At 39.1% G+C, this 12,752-nt stretch overlaps 1 long non-coding RNA gene and 1 pseudogene across 1 annotated transcript; both read right to left on the bottom strand.

Annotated features, from left to right (window-relative positions):
• Nucleotides 1-7,747, bottom strand: part of LOC132886236 (carcinoembryonic antigen-related cell adhesion molecule 1-like) — a 32,646-nt pseudogene extending 24,899 nt beyond the window's left edge.
• A 599-nt stretch (nt 7,748-8,346) lies between these two features.
• LOC132885956 (uncharacterized) lies at nt 8,347-12,251 on the bottom strand. The gene is made up of 3 exons (XR_009654646.1): nt 12,181-12,251; nt 11,960-12,037; nt 8,347-8,822 (listed from the first exon to the last, which is right to left on the bottom strand). It is a non-coding gene; the product is annotated as an uncharacterized LOC132885956 (long non-coding RNA).
• Nucleotides 12,252-12,752: the final 501 nt, after the last annotated feature.

The raw sequence follows: 12,752 nt of genomic DNA, 5'->3' as shown, positions 1-12,752 counted from the left end.
CTCAGCAAGTGTAACGGCACCGTGAGGGGAAGACAGGAGGAACTACAGAAAAGGTCTCATCTCATCTCATTATCTCTAGCCGCTTTATCCTTCTACAGGGTCGCAGGCAAGCTGGAGCCTATCCCAGCTGACTATGGGCGAAAGGCGGGGTACACCCTGGACAAGTCGCCAGGTCATCACAGGGCTGACACATAGACACAGACAACCATTCACACTCACATTCACACCTACGGTCAATTTAGAGAGTCACCAGTTAACCTAACCTGCATGTCTTTGGACTGTGGGGGAAACCGGAGCACCCGGAGGAAACCCACGCGGACACGGGGAGAACATGCAAACTCCACACAGAAAGGCCCTCGCCGGCCACGGGGCTCGAACCCGGACCTTCTTGCTGTGAGGCGACAGCGCTAACCACTACACCACCGTGCCGCCTACAGAAAAGGTGATGGCCAAAAAGTACTTTCTATGGGAAATGTAAATAAAAATAAGTCAATGAAAACAACTCATTGAGATAAAATTCACAAATACTCAACAGAATAATTAAATGATAAATAAAATTTCACAAATACAAATTGGAAACAAGAATTAATGAAGTGCATTTTTAACTCTGTTACACGTCACCTCAAAAAGCCTATTTTTTTGTGGCTTATGTATTCAGCTGTGACAATATGTTCACTAGAGAAGCCTGTGAAGTTGTAACAGAAAGTGACTGAGTTCACCTGTTAACAGTGATTTGTATACCAATTGGAGTTTATAACTAAAAACTTATCCATTCAGTTTATTTTTAATGTCCATTGTTAATAAAGCACTTCAGACATTAAGTAGAACCTTAATACTTTCTTTAGACCCTGATTTAAATTATGATTTACCATCACAGCTGTGTCACGGGGCTCGTGGTGGTTGTGGCCCCTAGGAGCGGGGCCCTGCTGTGGTAGGTGTCCTTTATTTTTCTACATGAAATGTGGCAACCCTAGTGTGCATAATCTGACCAAAATAAACTATTTACACATGAAATTGATAGATTTACTTATCTGGCAACATTTAGTTGATAACGTTATCAGTTTGGTGTTGGAGTAACATTATTGGATAAAACTTCAATTGGAATCGTGTGTACGCATGTGTGCTAACTACGTAGCTTCATTTGGAGTTCACTTCTTTGTCTCTTGATAGTCACTGTGAGGTACTGAAGCGGGTCAAGGTGAAACAGAGCATCACAACAGGTAAGACGGTTTCATTGGATGTGTTTTCACCATGGATTTAAATAAATAAATGAATGAATATCTTTCTTTCTAGGGCTGCAGGACAACTGCACTATAGTGGCAGTAACACCCCAGAAACTACACTGGGCATGTGTGTTTGATGCATGCTAGGGGGCGGAATCTCATTCTAACTAACGCGATGGCATTTGAGCCCAATCAGCTGATTCAATGACCGAGCAAGAATGAAATTAATAAGCAGGGGTTTGGAGGCAGAAGCCCCCAATAATACTTGTGGAAAAAATACTATTCAGAACACATTGCATTACATTAATGGCATTTAGTAGACACTTATCCAGAGCGACATACACCATACAGCCTGGTGAGCAGTTGAGTTTTAGGTGCCTTGCTCAAGGGCACTTCAGCCATTCCTGTTGGTCCAGGGAATCAAACCCTTTTGGTTCCAAAGCTGCTTCTGTAACCATTAGGCCATAGCTTCCCCATTTTGAACAGGTTTTATCAAGTTCAAGAAATCCAAGAATTTATCATCATGTATGCAAAGATATTGTTTATGGACACAGTACTCCAAAAAGTAGATTTGATAGTGTTTTTTACAGTGCCTGTTGTCAGTAAACTGTTTCACTGCATACCAGGTACTCTCAGTGGAGTTCCTGCATGCCCCTGTATCTTTACTGTGGTTCATAGTGAGATGAGTATTCCTTTCCAACAGTCACTAATTATAGTAGAAGCATGTTCGTTTTATATATAAACAAACCCCTTGATGTTTGTCCTGTTTTGTCCCATTACAATCTGGAATTAAAATGGATTTTTTTAGGGGGTTAGCACCATTTGATTTACACAACATGCCTACCACTTAAAGGGTGCAATTTTTTATATAATTACACAAATGGGTATCAGCTTATATATATATATATATATATATATATATATATATATATATATATATATATATATGACTTGATTTTATGGAATAACTGTCATACACACACACGTCTAATTGGAGATAATGTTACCGTGCTCCTTTCCTTAACAATTTGGAAAAAATTATTTCTTGCTCTCGCTTTCTATACCCCCCTCACATAGCTATGAGGTAGGTTCTGAATAGTATTTTTCCCAAGTATTATTGGGGGCTTCCGCCCCAAACCGCCGCTTGTCCATTTTATTCTTGTTCAGTCATCGAATCAGCTGATCAAGCTCAAACGCAGTCACATTATTGATAAACTCCACCCTCGAGCAGTTACTGTCACTATAAATAAACTCCGCCCTCAAGCACAGTTACTGTCGCTAAAAATAAACTCCACCCTCAAGCACAGTTACGGTCATAATAAATAAACTCCACCCTCAAGCACAGTTACGGTCATAATAAATAAACTCCGCCCTCTAGCACGTTACTGTCGCTATAAATAAACTCCGCCCTCTAGCACCGTTACTGTCGCTATAAATAAACTCCGGCCTCTAGCACCATTACTGTAGCTATAAATAAACTCCGCCCTCTAGCACCGTTACTGTAGCTATAAATAAACTCCTCTCTCTAGCACCGTTACTGTCACTATAAACTCCGCCTTCTAGCACGTTACTGTCGCTATAAATAAACTCAGCCGTCTAGCAGTTACTGTTGCTATAAATAAACTCCGCCCTCTAGCACAGTTACTGTCGCTATAAATAAACTCCTCTCTCTAGCACCGTTACTGTCACTATAAACTCCGCCTTCTAGCACGTTACTGTCGCTATAAATAAACTCCGCCCTCTAGCACCGTTACTGTCGCTATAAATAAACTCAGCCGTCTAGCAGTTACTGTTGCTATAAATAAACTCCGCCCTCTAGCACCGTTACTGTCACTATAAATAAACTCCGCCCTCTAGCACAGTTACTGACGCTATAAACTCCGCCCTCTAGCATGTTACTGTCGCTATAAATGAACTCCGACCTCTAGCATTGTTATTGTTGCTATAAATAAACTTTTCCCTCTAGCACAGTTACAGTCGCTATGAATAAACTTTGCCCTCTAGCACCGTTACTGTCTCTATAAATAAACTCCGTCTAGCACGTTACTGTCTCTATAAATAAACTCCGTCTAGCACCGTTACTGTCGCTGTAAATAAACTCCGCCCTCCAGCACAGTTACTGTTGCTATAAATAAACTTTGCCCTCTAGCACGGTTACTGTTGCTATAAATAAACTTTGCCCTCTAGCACCGTTACTGTCGCTATAAATAAACTCCGCCCTCTAGCACAGTTACTGTCGCTAAAGTGAAAACTAACCAGGGCTGCAAAAACTAATTGATAAAATTTGATAAGTAAAAACATGTTCATGAGCTTTTCACCATACTTACCTGCGATGATAACGTCCGAGTTTTCCTCAAATTGCTGATCGTGATAAAAAAAATTCCATCTCCGGTAACGAGCTGTCATCACATGAGATGATCAAAGGGCGAGGGGGTATTCCGGTTGATTAATTAACCAATAATAACTGTTGTAACTGAAGTTCACCTTTGTAATATTGTTTTTTATTGGTAAATCTGAAAAGGTGTTGATAATTATGGACTGTCGATAATTGTAGCTGCTGCTCTATTATTGATAAATATTACTTCTGCACTTACATCCATCTACTACCGCTCCCTAAGGCAGCTGGGCCATAGAAGGTTCACGCTGCACGCTACACGTTCACGTGAAGAACCGGACCCTGGGCCATTAAACTTCATGCTTGGATGTTCACGTGTTGCGCCTGTTCTACTTTGACCGAGTAACCAACAATATGGACTCTTCGGATGACGACGATTGCCTCATTCTGCTTTTACTGAGACAGAGGAAGAGAAAAAGGAACAGAATTTGGAGCCGAGAACACTTCCTTCTGAGAGAAACCCGTGGTGAATTTCACCGAACATTCTATAATCTGCTTGACAATCCCGATGAAGAACTATTTTTCAATTATACCATTCAATTATATTTTTTCTGAAGTTTTCCCCTGAAAGCATAGAGTTATCTCCCTAGACCCGTTCTGATTGGCTGGCGCGGCGGTGACCGCATGCATTGACTGGAATTTCCATCTTCACGCCTAGAAAAAAGTGTGCATGTTCATTTCTCGCTTCACGTGTGAAGTGTGCAGCGTGCAACGTGAACACCGTTCTATGGCCCAGAGCAAGTCATGCTATGTTTGTCCACTTTTCTTTACACACGTGTAGCGTGCAGCATGCAGCGTGCAGCGTGAACCTTCTATGGCCCAGCTGCCTAACAGATGCATTTTTAGGTCTCATCCCATCTCATTATCTCTAGCCGCTTTATCCTGTTCTACAGGGTCGCAGGCAAGCTGGAGCCTATCCCAGCTGACTACGGGCGAAAGGCGGGGTACACCCTGGACAAGTCGCCAGGTCATCACAGGGCTGACACATAGACACAGACAACCATTCACACTCACATTCACACCTACGGTCAATTTAGAGTCACCAGTTAACCTAACCTGCATGTCTTTGGACTGTGGGGGAAACCGGAGCACCCGGAGGAAACCCACGCGGAGAACATGCAAACTCCACACAGAAAGGCCCTCGCCAGCCACGGGGCTCGAACCCGGACCTTCTTGCTGTGAGGCGACAGCGCTAACCACTACACCACCGTGCTGCCCCCATTTTTAGGTCTATTTTTCATTTTCATTTTTAAGGTATATGGTAATTTGAAAGTTTTTAGTGAAGGTTATTGCTTAAAAAAATAAAATATGTTTGCAAAATGAAACGTACAAAAAATTATTTGGTGCCTTTATATTTTCAAATTAAAAATGCTGAAAGTTGAATGATGTGGGGGAAAAATTAAATTTTTGTGAGAAAAACTATCTTTGTTTTACAGGATGTAATAGTAATTAATTTACAATAATAAAATTAATGCCGTAATTCCTTTTACAGTAGTCAAATATCTGCTGTGATAAATACAGCACCCTATTATTGTGATGATAATTACAGTACTGTGATTATTACAATAATAACTGTATTGTTCCTCTGTATTCCAAAAGTTACTAGACTGAACTATACACTACGTATACACACTACATAATTCAATCATGTGTAATTCACACAATATTAACTTGATCCAATTATGTTTTAAAATCTTGCAATTAAACCTGGTGAGGTCGAACAGTGCGGCAACAAATATCACAGTCTCACAACGCCAGCAATCCTGATTCAAGCCTGAGTTTTTATGAGAGCACATGATGTGGTTTTATTCAGGAAATTTGATCATGCCATTTCAAATATGTTGGATGTATGAAAACAAATCATCTTAATGTCATGCAATTCAATCACATGGAACTGGCTGAGGCACTTAAACTGAAACCCAATTGGCATTTATTTTAGTGGTTTCAAAATTAACTATTCTAGCAAATTTATTTATTTGACAAATAATTACTACAACAGCAATACTTCTTTCCATTTGGAATTCAAAAATTATATTATATAAATTATTATATAATGTAAATCATTATATTAAAGATTATCTAGAAGCAATTACTCTCTGAAAAGACACATTATAAACCAAAGTTAAATTGCTCATGAAATGACTATAAATCTATTTGAAATGACTGTGAATCATTCATTCATTTTCTGTACTATTTATCCACAGGTGAACTGCAGCCAGTCCCAGCTGATACTGAGTGAGAGGTGGGGTTCACCCTGGACAGGTCGGCAAAAGATCGCAGTAACACAGAGAGACAGACAGACATTCACACCTATCATCAAATTAGAGTAGCCAGTTGACATGTCTTTGGACTCTGGGAGGAAATTGGAGGATGCAGAGGAAACCCACATAGGCATGAGGAGGACATCCAAACTGTATCTCCTCTATCCTGGAAGATTTATGAAACTAACCCATGACAAAATTGACTTAATTTACATTATTTGGTAAATATTCAATTTATTTATTTATTTATTTTTATTATGAATAATACTTGAATGAGCAAATATTATGTTGTGTTTGTTAGATAAGCACTTTATTATTATTTTGGGCATAACTGATATATATTTGAATGTAAAAATGCATAATTTAATATCTATAAATATAGATGCAATAAATCATATGAATTTACTCACTACTTGACAATTCTCTCATGAATTTTGGCACAAAGGAGTGAGCCATGACCCATCCTTGTTTGCAAAGACTGCGCCTTTGGTGCATGCTCCGTTTATACCCAATCATATTGCCAGTTAACTTGCTTATTGTCTAATCTTCCAAAATGGTGTTACTTGAAGATCCTATAAACTCTTCAGTCTTATTTTGCCTCTGTCCCAACTTTTTTTGAGTGTGTTGTAGGCATTAAATTGTAACCTACTTTATGTTTACAAAGTACAATTAATTTGGTCAGTAACACTATTGAAAATCTTTTATTTGTACTTGTCAGTTAAATAAAGGTTAACATAAATTAAGAAATTGCAGATTTTTATTGAATTTTGGAAAATATTCCAACTTTTCTGGAAATGGGGCTAGTAAAAAAAATGGAACTTTTTGACAAGTGACACTCAAAGTGGGTTTGGTGGGAAAAGAAGGATGGCTATTATGAAAAGAACCCTATCCCAACATTCTCTGATGTTGTGGGGGTGTTTTTTCCTCCAAAGGTCCTGAAAACCTTTGGAAGTACATGGCATCATGGACTCCATGAAATACTAGGACATTTTAAATCAAAATCTGGCCGTCTCTGCCAGGAAACTAAAACTGGGTCTTCATTGGATCTTCCAGCAGGACAATGATTCAAAGCATATGTCCAAATCAACACAAAATGGTTTGCTGACCCCAGAATCAAGCTTCTGCCATGGCCATCTCAGTCCTCTGACCTGAACTCCATTGAAAACCTGTGGGGTGAGCTGAAGACAAGCTCGCACAAGAGAGGGCCTAGGACCCTGGATGATCTCGAGAAATTGTGTAAAGAGGAATGGTTTCAGATGCCCTGTTCTGTATCTCCAATCTTATATAATGTTATAGAAGAAGACTCAGTGGTGTTTTACTGGCAAAGGGAGATTGTACAAAGTATTAAATGGATGGGTGCCAATAGTGGCACGTGTTTTTGTTGAAAATATTTCTTGACGAGGGATTTGCTTTTCTCTGAATAAATTTATTTCAATTAAAGGTTGGATTTTTCCTTATTCAGAGTGAGATGAACTTCACCAAAACGAAGCTTTTTTTTTCTAACCCTTTTTACAAGGGGTCACCTCTTTACAAGGGGTGCCAATAATCGTGGTGGGCATTGTGTATCCAAATAAACACACAGACTCAGCGAGAGACAGAGAGAGAGAGAGAGAGAGAGAGGTGTAATAACAGACTCACCTGTACATGTCAGCAGAAGCAGAGTGCAGCACACAGCATGTAAATCCATCAGGAGAGATCCAGAGCTCCACCGCTGCTTCTCAGAGTCTCTACAGAAAGATCTGTGCTGATTAATCCCACAGTGTGACCCGAAATAAACCGAACAGTGCCGATTAGTTATAACACAAACCTCCGGAGAAGTGAGCAGAATAAACAGGCGAGACAGCAGGTGAACAGAGTTCAGTGGAAAAACCCTGTCAGTCACATTCAGGTTCCGCCTTTATAACTTTATAGTCATGTGACAAGTTTCATCAGCTCTGTCCTATAAACGCAATGTCCTTATATTTTAATACTTGTTAACTATAAAATAATGTTAAAAGATGCGATTTCAGCACAGAGATTTATGATAGCAAATGAAACAAGTCACTGTATAATCACTCCAATATCCTGTGACAATGTACAGTATATCAAAATGAACAAACCAGTTTAAGCTCTGAAATTTAAAACCAAGTGAACAGACACCACTATTAATTTATTATCTATAATTCCAAGGGAAATATATTTAGAAAAATATTAAGAAATTAAATAATTGATTATTGCACTGCTGGGAATTATTTGCACACACTTGCCTTTTATGAGTGTTTTTATGACAGAAACCCTTCCAGTCCTTCCTTATATTAGTTATTTCTACAAGAGAAACTATAATGACTAATGAATTGCAACTGAAATGACATTTCTAAAATGCACAGAATTTAAAACCAGAAATTACACACATATGGCTTACAAAAAATATATATATATATCATTATTTTAAACTTCGCATATCTATAATTGTCAAACAAGTGACAGTTTCATGCTTTAAGTGAAGACATAAAAACAGCAAGATGGAAAGCAGGTCAGTGGCCTTTCATTAAACATTAATGTATATTTCTCATCACATGCTGTGTGAAGGCCTTTTACATAAACACAATAGAACAGCTTACGAGACTAAACTTAATGTGAAAATTACAATAATTATCTTAATTTTAATTAGTAATCTTCTCCACAAATCCCAAAATAAAAGTGTCTGTATATCTGGAGCTTCTTTTAAATGCCAGGTAAATGGACTATAAACATTATATTTTGATGCATCAGATGCACAGCCAGGAGATCAGGATATCCATATCGGAATGTTTTGCTCTTCTTCACAGCTGTCAGTCAGATCCAAGAAGATTGTAAAATCGTTATGTGGCATAATCTGGGTACTTTAGTTCATGTTTAACTAGGTAAATATTCACTTCCTCTTCCCAGAACAGGTGAAGTCTGTCCTCTAGAAAACTTTAATCTCTGTAAAAGATGAAAGTGCAGTGGGTTGATCACACAATTATATCCATATTGTCATTGCAGCAAATATGTTTAAAGCTAAATTACAATAACAGAACACAAAATTAACCTAAAATTAGGCCTGTCACGATGACAAATTTTGTTGGCTATATTGTCGCAGAAATTATTGCGATAAACGATATTATTGTTGACGTCTTTTCAAGATAATTTTATGCTACGAGTAAAATAATAATGATCATGCAAATACACCCTTTCAAAGAACAGTAAACTTTTTAATTAAGTCAATTCAACAGTGGAACGTAAAAAATATATAAATAAATAACCTAAAGAAATAAAACAATCAAAACAAAACCACTAACAACAAAAACAAATAAAATAATCTATGGCTCTTAAAAATTGCACTTAAGTAAATATTAATTTGGCACAGGGTAATAAAAACAGACAGACAGACAGTCTTTTCTTCACAGGCAACATTCTGCCAATCCAGTTTAACACTCAAAAGAAAGAAAGCTTTGTTGAACTGATGACTGTTCATGAAAGAGAGATGTTCATGGAAGGTAAGGAGGAACAGGTGGGACTGTGAATCTTGCTTGTTGTAGTTCTGAGTGGCCATGTTTGGAGTTTGGTTAGCGCTGCTGGTTTCAGTGCTTTTACTGACACAAGGAAGCAGAGAAGACCAAATAACACTGAACAGTAAACATACAGTTGGCTGTTGATCTGCACAGCTTTATGGCAATAAAAATACGTTAATAATTAAACATTTATGAACAGCATTCATGGACAAATTACATTTTCAAGTGTCTGGGACATTTGAAAACCTGCCTGGCTCGAAATTCGCGGTGGTCCGGTCGCCCGAGGTGACTTAATTTGTCATTTGGCGGGTAATTCCTGTCACTAGCCAGCCCGGCTGGCTAGTTGAAAATAAAAATATATATATGAAGCGAAGATTCAGACACACCGTCAACTAAAGCCGCCACATATTAAGGGTGTGCCATGTCTGTGTTAATCGATGTGTTTATCGGCAGGACGGAAAATACAGAAGAATTCAGAATCATATCGTGTACGAGTCAGGCTGTCGTTTTTTTCTCTACTGCACATGCATATAACGCATCTTGTTGAATATCGCAGTAATCACATGTAGTATTGAACCAGGTGGGTGGAGCACAGAAGCACGGCAGGCCAGAACTGAGTTCTCAATGAACTATTTATTGCTAGCTTTTCAGCCTTTTATCACTTCCCAGCCACACGTGTTCTGGTTGGGGAGAGCTCCCTTTCTCTGCTCTCCTCTCCTTTTAAAGGGCATGGTCACTGGGGAAGACACACAAACACAGGTTAATCCCCATCAGGTGCAATGATTCCACCATTTACGGTACCTTCCCTGACTCCGCCCTCCATTCACAGACCAATGCTTGGCCACACCCCCACTGCCACATCACTTTATCAAATTCAATAGATGTGGCCACATTATCGCCCATTTAAACAAGTGTTTTTTTGTTGTTTACATCTACATCTGCCAAAGCTACGTTGTGATGAGGAATTTTCTGAAAGGTGTACAGAAACCACCAGAGACGGGGACAAAGCAACCTCGGTCTGAAGAGGAGAAACGACAAAGGACTTATAAGCAAATGTGGGAGCAGGGTAGGCCTTGGCTGCGTTACGATTTTTATGGAATAATTAATTTTTTTCAAGTTGATTCCCGGAGGCACGGTGGTGTAGTGGTTAGAGCTGTCACCTCACAGCAAGAAGGTCCAGGTTCGAGCCCTGTGGCCAGCGAGGGCCTTTCTGTGCGGAGTTTGCATGTTCTCCTCGTGTCCGCGTGGGTTTCCTCTGGGTGCTCCGGTTTCCCCCACAGTCCAAAGATATGCAGGTTAGGTTAACTGATGACTCTAAATTGACTGTAGGTGTGAATGGTTGTCTGTGTCTATGTGTCAGCCCTGTGATGACCTGGCGACTTGTCCAGGGTGTACCCCGCCTTTCGCCCGTAGTCAGCTGGGATAGGCTCCAGCTTGCCTGCGACCCTGTAGAACAGGATAAAGCGGCTAGGGATAATGAGATGAGATGAGAAGTTGATTCCTAGTCAATATGAAGCTCCTAATGCTTTCTCTCTCATAAATGGTTAAATACAGAAAGCATGTTGGACATATTTTGGGTGGTATAGTCATGATAGTAAGTATATTTGTTTTTAATACTCATACACCAAGTTGCCAAGTTTTCCAATATATTATTATTTGTTGATATTATATTATGGTGCTCTGTGTTGTTCTCATTTATGTATTTAACAACAGTATCAAAATACTCGGGTCTTGAAATAAATGCACATTAGTCATGAACAATGGTAACTACTCTCTTTTGTGTTATTTTTGACAGAAGTAAAATTCATACATGAACAAATTTTGGCTAGTTGATTTTCTGTTTGGCTAGTTACTTTGGAAGGTAACTAGTCCAGCTGGCTGGTGAAAAAAATATATGAATTTCGAGCCCTGTGCCATGAAGAAGACACATGAGCCTCCTGAGGACGGTGAAGGAGCCAAAGAAGAACCCAAAGGTCACGGTTTCAGAATTGTGCAGCTTAGCTGAGTTTTATGGTTAACATGATTTAAGTAGTTTTAAAGGGCTGCATGAAAGCAGCTCACAAAATGCAGCACTTAAATATTGCCAAGCATCATTGACATTACAGATAGGACCGCGTGTTTTCCTCAAATGAGTCGAAATGAGTCTGTGTTAATAATGATTGTTGATTTTTGCTTACTGCCAGGATATTTTAGCTCAAATCCTCCAAGTCCATGTTCCTCTGCCAGGAGGTTAAGAGTTGACCACAAAGCACTCAATAAGATAATCACTTCTTCTTAGAATAAGAACCGTTTTATAAAAGCAATATCACACTCACTCTTACTCACTTGTTGTTGGAGTGAATATCAGCACAGCTGTTATTACCTGAAGCACTCGGTCTGCAACCTCGTGCCGACAGTCAAATCACAGCTGTGCTGATATTCAATATCATAGCTCTCTTGCTTAACATGCTCATGCAATATTGCTTAAATATAACTCACTGCACATGTTATTCTGGAGTTGACGCATCATCAGTCTTATTTCTGATATTTAAATTCATTTCCTAAACTAATTGAAGTAAAGCTGCTTACCTCAATATCCTCAAAGAGATGAGAGTCCTAACCATGGACAGATTTCTGCTTGTGTCTGAGGTTTTCATATGTTACTCCCTCGATGGTCAGGAATAAAAAACATAAATTCAATAGTATGTACTTGAAATGACAAAATGTCAGGATCACAATAGGTCACTTCATTAACATTGGGGCTGGAATTAAACTAATAAAGGTTCACAAATAAATTAAAGAGTTTTTACCTGATTGGATCCACCAGTAGTCACCCCACTCTTATTATTTTGTAAACAGTCTATATTTATATCGTCTAAATCCTAAGAGCAAAAGAAGCACACTGTAAAATGCTGTATTATGAGTAAACATTCAAGATAATGTTAATATTTTTAATATTAATAAACATTCTAGTGTATAGTAAGTATATTAGCTGCTTCTTCATATTTTCACATGTTGAGATCACAGTGACATTTTGAAAGGGCTGATTACCTCATATAGAGCTTCTCCTTCTTTCGTGTTCTGCCTGATGGCAGGTCCGTGTTTCTAGGGAAGAATAAGAGTAGTGGTTTCCTGTTGCCTTCGACTGGATTATTTATAGAGATTTTCTCCTCTCAACCATTCACACCTACAGGCAATTTAGAGTAACCAGTTAACTTAACCGCATGTCTTTGGACTGTGGGGGAAACCGGCGCACCTGGAGGAAACTCACACAGACGCAGGGAGAATGCACAAACTCCACACAGAAAGGTCCCTGTTGGCCACTGGGTTCGAACCCAGAACCTTCTTGCTGTGAGGAGACAGTGCTAACCACTGTACCACT

The sequence above is a fragment of the Neoarius graeffei genome, chromosome 5 (assembly GCF_027579695.1).
Source record: "Neoarius graeffei isolate fNeoGra1 chromosome 5, fNeoGra1.pri, whole genome shotgun sequence".
In the NCBI taxonomy this organism is placed as follows: domain Eukaryota; kingdom Metazoa; phylum Chordata; class Actinopteri; order Siluriformes; family Ariidae; genus Neoarius; species Neoarius graeffei.
The sequence above is the reverse complement of the archived record's forward strand: the minus strand, read 5'-3'. Positions and strand labels throughout refer to the sequence as shown.